The sequence below is a fragment of the Saccostrea echinata genome, unplaced genomic scaffold (genome assembly GCF_033153115.1).
Source record: "Saccostrea echinata isolate AGI-Se365-2 ecotype Australia unplaced genomic scaffold, CSIRO_AGI_Sech_v1 ptg000058l, whole genome shotgun sequence".
In the NCBI taxonomy this organism is placed as follows: domain Eukaryota; kingdom Metazoa; phylum Mollusca; class Bivalvia; order Ostreida; family Ostreidae; genus Saccostrea; species Saccostrea echinata.
The window spans coordinates 6,790,903-6,798,047 of record NW_026889807.1 but is presented as its reverse complement, the minus strand read 5'-3'; the positions used below and the strand labels follow the sequence as shown (position 1 = coordinate 6,798,047).

Here is a 7,145-nt window from a genome sequence, read left to right as displayed (position 1 = left end):
GTGGAGTAGGGGATAAGTGTATTAGGACAGCAGCAGTATCTTTATTCTCTTTACCTTAGAGAAGTGGACAGGCTTTCGCAGGCGAAAGCCTGTCCACTTCTCTAAAGAGAATACAGTATCTTTTATTAATTTGTTATAAGAAATATATGTTGTTGTAACAAATTAGTATGTTGTTGTAACAATCAGATCGTTAATTTTTTATTAATAGCAAATTAGCAAAATTATTTTATACATAACAAATTAGTAATTTGTTATGTACAACAAATTGGTATGTTGTTCTAACAAATTAGTACGTTGTTGTAATAATCAAATTGTTAATTTGTTATTTGAAAATAACAAATTAGTAATTTTTATAACAAATAAGTAATTTGTTTACAAATTATCAATTTGTTATAACAAATTAATAATCTGTTTTTAAGGAATCACTGGTGAAGCCCGTTATGCATAAATTATCCCACGTTTCCAACTATCGTTGATGTCCCTGGCATACTCTACTAACTAGACAGTGATTCCTTATATTTCCATTTCATTTTGAAATAAAATTGTAAATTTAGATTTTAAAAATGTAGACTAATAGATTTAAATTACACGAGGCCTCACATGTCAATTTCAATAGTCCCCGCCCACTGACGTCAAACACAAAGACAGCCGCACGAGAATTACATGCATATTAGGCCTCCTTACAGTCAGACACAAAGACAGCCGCACGCGAATTACATGCATATTATGCCTTCTTTAAGCTACTGACCTTTCGCTTGGCAAAATTTGCATTCCGTTAGAATGATCAAGAAATCAACTCTCCTAACTTTAAAAGAGTTATCACAGAGAAAACAAATAGAAAATGGAAATATTAACAAATTAATAGTCTGTAATATAACTACGGAAGCCCTGGAGGGACATTGACTTACTTGTAATGACTTATTTGTTATAACTTATTTGTTACAACTTTTTTTGTTGTTGGTTATAACTAAGTATAACAGAGCTATGTAGAACGTGTAGCTTGACTTTCGTGTATTATTAAAATGATATGTTTAGTCCTAGTTAAACTGTAGTTTTTGATTGATTAATTGTAGTTTAATGTCCAGTACAGTTGTGGCTACTAAATTCTTATCTGTTAATATCTTGCAGCTTTGATGTTACAACTTAATTTTTATTTGTTAATTCTTATTTGTTATTTCTTGTTACTTAATATTTATTACTTAATTCTTACTTGTAACTTCCGGTGTGCATAATGAATGAACACATGACCATAACTACTATTTTATCTCGTCATTAGTACATGTAATAAATTCAAAGGCAAAATATTCCTTTCTTCTTCTGAAACTACACATAGCCTCCATCTTTTACGCCATGTTTTGGGTTAAGTAAATGTGTGATAATAAATTTAGAATAACAAGAATTGACAATTAAGTCATAAGAACTAAGTCAAAACACCTAAGAAGTAAGTTAATGTCCCTCCAGGGCTTCCGTATATAACGAATTAATAATTTGTTATATAACGAATTTATAATTTGATATAATAAATTATTATTTTTAAAAATTGGTCATAATAAGTAAATTACTAATTTAAATTGTTATAACAAATTAGTAATTTGATATAACAAATTAGTAGTTTGTTTTAACAAGTTCAAGTACTAATTTTGATGTATTTGAAAATGGTAAAAATTAAAATGAATTCGTTGATGTTAAAGCAATGGAGAAGAAAACAGTTTATTTATTAAACAAGCATTCTGAGAGTATTGCATTAGCAATACTAGTCCCCTACCAGCAAGTTTAATCTGGTTCCCGTTAAGAATAGAAAATGCCATAATTCCGCCAAAAATCAATGAAGCGGGACGAAATGCAAACTTGATCTTTAACTAATCAAGGTAAAGTCACATACCAAAAATCAGCTCAATATCTGAAAGCGTTTAGAAGAAAATTGCGGAAAACCCCTAAAAATTGAAAAGGCTGTAATTCCGTCAAAAATCAATGAAGCGGAACGAAATGCAAACTTGATCTGTAATTCATCAAGATACACTCACGTACCAAAAATCAGCTCAATATCTGCAAGCGTTTAGGAAAAAAGTGCGGAAAACCAAGTGGGACAGACTGACAGACAGACAGAGGGACAGATAGACGGACAGACAGACAGACAGACGGACGGACAGACTCAGAGGAAACGTTTAGTCCCCTCCGGTTTCACCGGTAGGGGACTAACAAGCAAACTACTATCGATTAGGTTGAATTGTTACCGAAATTGTAGATTTTTTTTGAGTCAGGGACTTGGATTGAATGTCTCTGTTAGATAATTTGGCCAAATGGTTTTCATTGGTTGAGAAGAAGCTTTATGTAAGCCTTGTCTTAAGAGCATTGCTCTATTTCTAAGTCAAACGCAATTGTTAACTTGTCTTAAACTTGTAAATGTGCGTTAAGAATGTACCGGGTAAGACCTGAACCTACAAATGAACTGGTCGTGTAGAGAAGGCTCTCCCCCGTAAAATCTCCCCCTCCCTGGAAAACTGGCTCTAGAGTAGGATTTCCCCACGGAAAATTGGCTCAAGAGCAGGATCCCCCGGAAAAATGACTCTAGAGTAGGATTTCTCCTATGGAAATTCTATATCTGAGTCAATTTTCCGGGGGGCTGGGGGGGGGGATCTTACTTTGTGTAATCATTATAGTTATAGAGTGCAATTTTCCCCAGAGCCAAATTTCCCCCCCATAAAATATCATCATGATGGCCATACGTATGAAATCGGGGAGGGGGCGACACATTGTTACAATTAAGTGCTCCTTCTTCAAAAAGGCATGCACCCAGTTACATTGAAAATATGAATAATTATGAAATTTTGAATTTTCCTTTTTCTCATTAACTGACCATCATAAATTCTTTCGAAGCATTAAAATCTTATTTTTTTCATCTGGTCAAACTGGCTTCTGAAAAAAATGGTACGATGTAATCGATCTGACAAATTTTTAACTGTATCCATGGCATTTCATTTGAAATGATTTTTTTTCTCCAATTGCATTTCACACTACATGTACATATTACAATATTGATGTGTGAGTGTCTCTCCAAGTTTCTGGGGTTTAAATATACTGATAGGAAAAAAAACGCAGGGTAAAGTTTTGAGGCGAAATATTATTATTTTTTCTTTCGTATTTTCCAGTATTCCTATCTAACATTTAAAATCATATTTAATTTATAAAATGTTACCAAAATCCCATTTGATTTTGACCAATAATTCATGAATTATTGAAAATCATATGATGGTACCCCCAAAAGTGAAAATCGAAAATTCTCATCAGCTCCCATGTCTCAATCGCGCATCTATCAGACCTTGATTCTCCTCTGCATAAAGTTCATCGGCGTGTATATCTTTCTCATAGGGCATGGCCGTAGGAACCGGGGGGGGGTGCCCCCCCCCCCCCCCCCCCAATAATTTTGCCGATAATATATACATATGTAGATTACTATAGAAAACATAGCTACTACATGTATATGCTTGTGCCTCCTCAATAAAACGTCTGAGAACCTCGCGCAATCGTTTTTTTTTTAAATACAGTTTTTGGGTGAATGTTACTATTACATGTAATAGCAGTTTTAGTGATAATGAGGTGGCGATTATACAGGTGGCAGGATGAATAGCCCGATCATGACGTGGCGCTGTTACGCGTCTACGTCATGGTTGGTTAGGAACCTTTCCAGGCCCTCTCTGACGACGGATAAGACGTTCTGTGGTGGAAAAAAAATCACAAGAAATTACACAGTAACCTGTCGTTGCCTTCAAATGTCGTTACTTAGGCAATGCAATAGCCAGACCCCAAGGAACTTCCGACAACCGTACCATGACTGCAAGAAATTCATATCGTCTGTAAATATCGAAAAAAAAATGAGTACACCTCAAGTACATCAAGTGGTACTACGAGATTTTTGACAAACCTGTCGTCTTCAAAATGCACGTCTTCGACTTTTTACCACTTTCCGTACGTGACGTCATATATTTCACGGTTGAGTAATTCTGAACACTGATTTTAGTGCACAATAACAAAGATACCCTTCTGACAAGTTTTTATGATTTTCGACCGAGCAATCAAATAAAATTTTGCATATTATGTTACCCTTTTCCCTTTCAGTATATATCCAAATAGTTTTCGTTGCCAAAAAGCTAAAAATGAGTCATTTATTTCTAATAATAAATGAAATTTTGCAAAATTTAACAGAGCATTAATTTTGCTCTCTGCTTTCAAATTCAATTTTACACCGGAGGGGTCAAGGGGACATACATGCTTCGGCCTGCAAAGACAGTATTTCTTGTATTTTTTTTTTATCTTGGCTGTTTTCCTTTGAAGAAGTTCTAGATTTAAAAACTCAAATTGGTATGTGGAACCTATCAATAACATAAATTTTAGAATTTTCTCACACACTCTTTGTAGTGCAAACATATTATCAAATCACTAAAGGAGGCCTGATATACATTTTAAAATTTCTGAACAAACAGGTATCTTCCGTCATGAGAGGTGTTGAGACATTGAGTCTTACGGTTTTTTGAGTGGCTAATTTCACAATTTTTCTTTGAATTTAAATTCTGGGTTGAGTTTGAATGATTTAAACTATATATTTTAAGATTTAATACTACATTTGACAATTCTTGAATCAAAAGCACTCATATCAGTTGACTTTCATATAAACTTTTAGCCAAAATTTTGTCCATATGATTTAAGCATGAGGGAAATCCTATTCTGAGAAAGAACAAGGGGGGGGGGGGGGATTTGTCTCTATATGTAGTATTATATTCATGTTTAAGTGACCTCGAAATCAGTCCTCTCTTTCATAACATTTCTCAGTTGATAAAAATTCTTAATAAATTGCATTGCTATCATTTTGATTTTCAGATACATTAGATTGGTAGCAAGGATTCAAAGTTGGGTCGCTGGTGGAAGAGAAGACACATAGGAAATTATCTGCCTCCAGTATCACTGGATTCGGTTAAAGAATTCATGAAAAACATCGATTATGAATATCCTATAGGATACGTAAAAGAAGGAAGCCATGATCTCAGTAGATAATGTCTGTTATTCTTTAATTATTTATTAATGATTTATTTTTATCATATATGTATCTGTTAGTGTCTTTATGACTTTAATTTTTTTTCTGTTGTTCTTTCTTCTGCTAGTACATGTATATTGTTGCAATTTTGATGTTTTAATTACTGGTCCAATTGCATAAGTTTAATACACAAGCATACATGTAAATAAGTAATTAAAACTTCCTGTATTTTTAAATAGATTACATATAATCATACAATATATTTGTAGCAATCTAATTAAAGTCAGACTTCTCAGATCCATATTCACAAAGAATTCAATGCATTTTATTGTTTTAATCTATACCAGCAACTGCTCACCACTTGTGTACCATATTAGCTTCAATTATTATTTGTTATTGGAACGTTAAATTCTGCATGTAGATATCGATGACGGTAAGTCACACTAGTTTACCAATAGATAAAAACTATACATCTAATTACTGGCTATGAGGAATTAGCAAGTTTATTATCCCCTAAACAGTAACCTCAGCGAGATCCGTAGAGACTAAAAATTTTGGTCTGGTGTCTCTACGGATCTCAGAACAGTGTCACATAATCTCATTCGGGGTTTCGTGCCCGTACTTCGACCGCTTGTTTCAATTAGTACGGGCTGAAATGAATTAGCTGTCTGCTTCAACTTTTTGCTTTGGACATCCTTTTAACTCCCTATCACCATAAAACTTTCGTTTCTTACCTCTGAAAGGTTTAAATCCATCAAAATATAAAGTTGTTGATTTTTCATAGCAATTCGTTTAAACCTCCGTTGCTGAAGGGTTCCAGCAATAGTCTGCTTCAAATACTTTGTACTATGGTTCATTGCTATAGTTCCAGCAATTATAGTCTGCTTCAAATACTTCGTTCTACTACCATTTCCTCTTCAGCATCGGAGGTTTAAACGAATAGCTTATTATTTGAAGTTTTTGGAACAGGTTCATTCCAAAGTAACTAAAAACCATATGTTGACCAAACAGTAGTAGATAAATTGTGCCATGACATTTTCGTTTTATCATCTGAAAATACATATGATCTGAAGTTTCATGTTTTGTTGACTAACCTGTATATTAATGTACACAAGCAACAGTAACTTTAGTCTTATAATGCCAAGACTGAAGAGATCAATTATTTCAAAAATTGTAATGAATACCTGCCTTTTCAACACTACGAGGGGTGATCAAAAAGTTCGCGAACTAATTGAATTACTTCCTTAAAAGAAATAAAATGAGGTATCAGTGTTCATTATTTTTTAAAGTAGTCCTCTCCAATTTTAATGCACATCTGCCATTGTTCTGCCCATGCGCGAATCACGTGATCCAGACGGTCACGTGACATGCTTCGTAGCGGTCTGTTCACAGAAGCTAGGATATTTTTCTGAGTCTTATATTTCTTACTATGCAAGTAACTTTTTATAACAAGAACAGACCATCTGTCAGAAATGGCCAAATCTCGGCAATAGGATGGGTGGATAAGGATATCCCTTCCCAGAATTAGCATGGTGACCATCACAACCTGAGTCCTCTGTCTCGGGAGCGTCCTTTATTCAATGTGGAAAAAGTATGGGCGTCTTTTTTTTCATATCTCATATGTTTAAAGTCTAAAGTAAACGATATTTTAGGGATTTAATATTTATATTATTGCTCAATTATTCAACTATTTTTCTTACTGTAACTTGGCGATCTTTCAAAACAAATTGCTCAACTAAGGACATATCTTTTTACCAACTTGCTTTCACTGGGCAACAGAACAAACACCATTTTAACCATCTCCCTGCCTTCACTAAAACATTCAATCCAATTAATGATTGAACTTTTGGTAAGTCTTTTGTCTTCATAAACCTTGTACAAATTATCATATTCTACTGCAAAGGAATTTCCGAGATAAACGTTAAACTTTACAACCGATCGTTGCTCGAGTACGACCGAGTCAACCATTTTTTGTCACAAGTGACCTTTATAATGACGTCATTTTCACATTGTGACGTCACAAACAAGGGGCAAAACATTATTCAACATCTGCTATTTATAGAACATGTGATTGACTATATGTGTGCCAAATTTCATTCTGATCTGAATGGTGGTT

General features: G+C 34.0%; 1 protein-coding gene across 1 annotated transcript in view; it reads right to left on the bottom strand.

The window, feature by feature from the left end:
- LOC133174667 (uncharacterized) overlaps positions 1 to 7,145 on the bottom strand; it is a 304,409-nt gene that overhangs the window by 255,801 nt on the left and 41,463 nt on the right. The window lies entirely within an intron of this gene.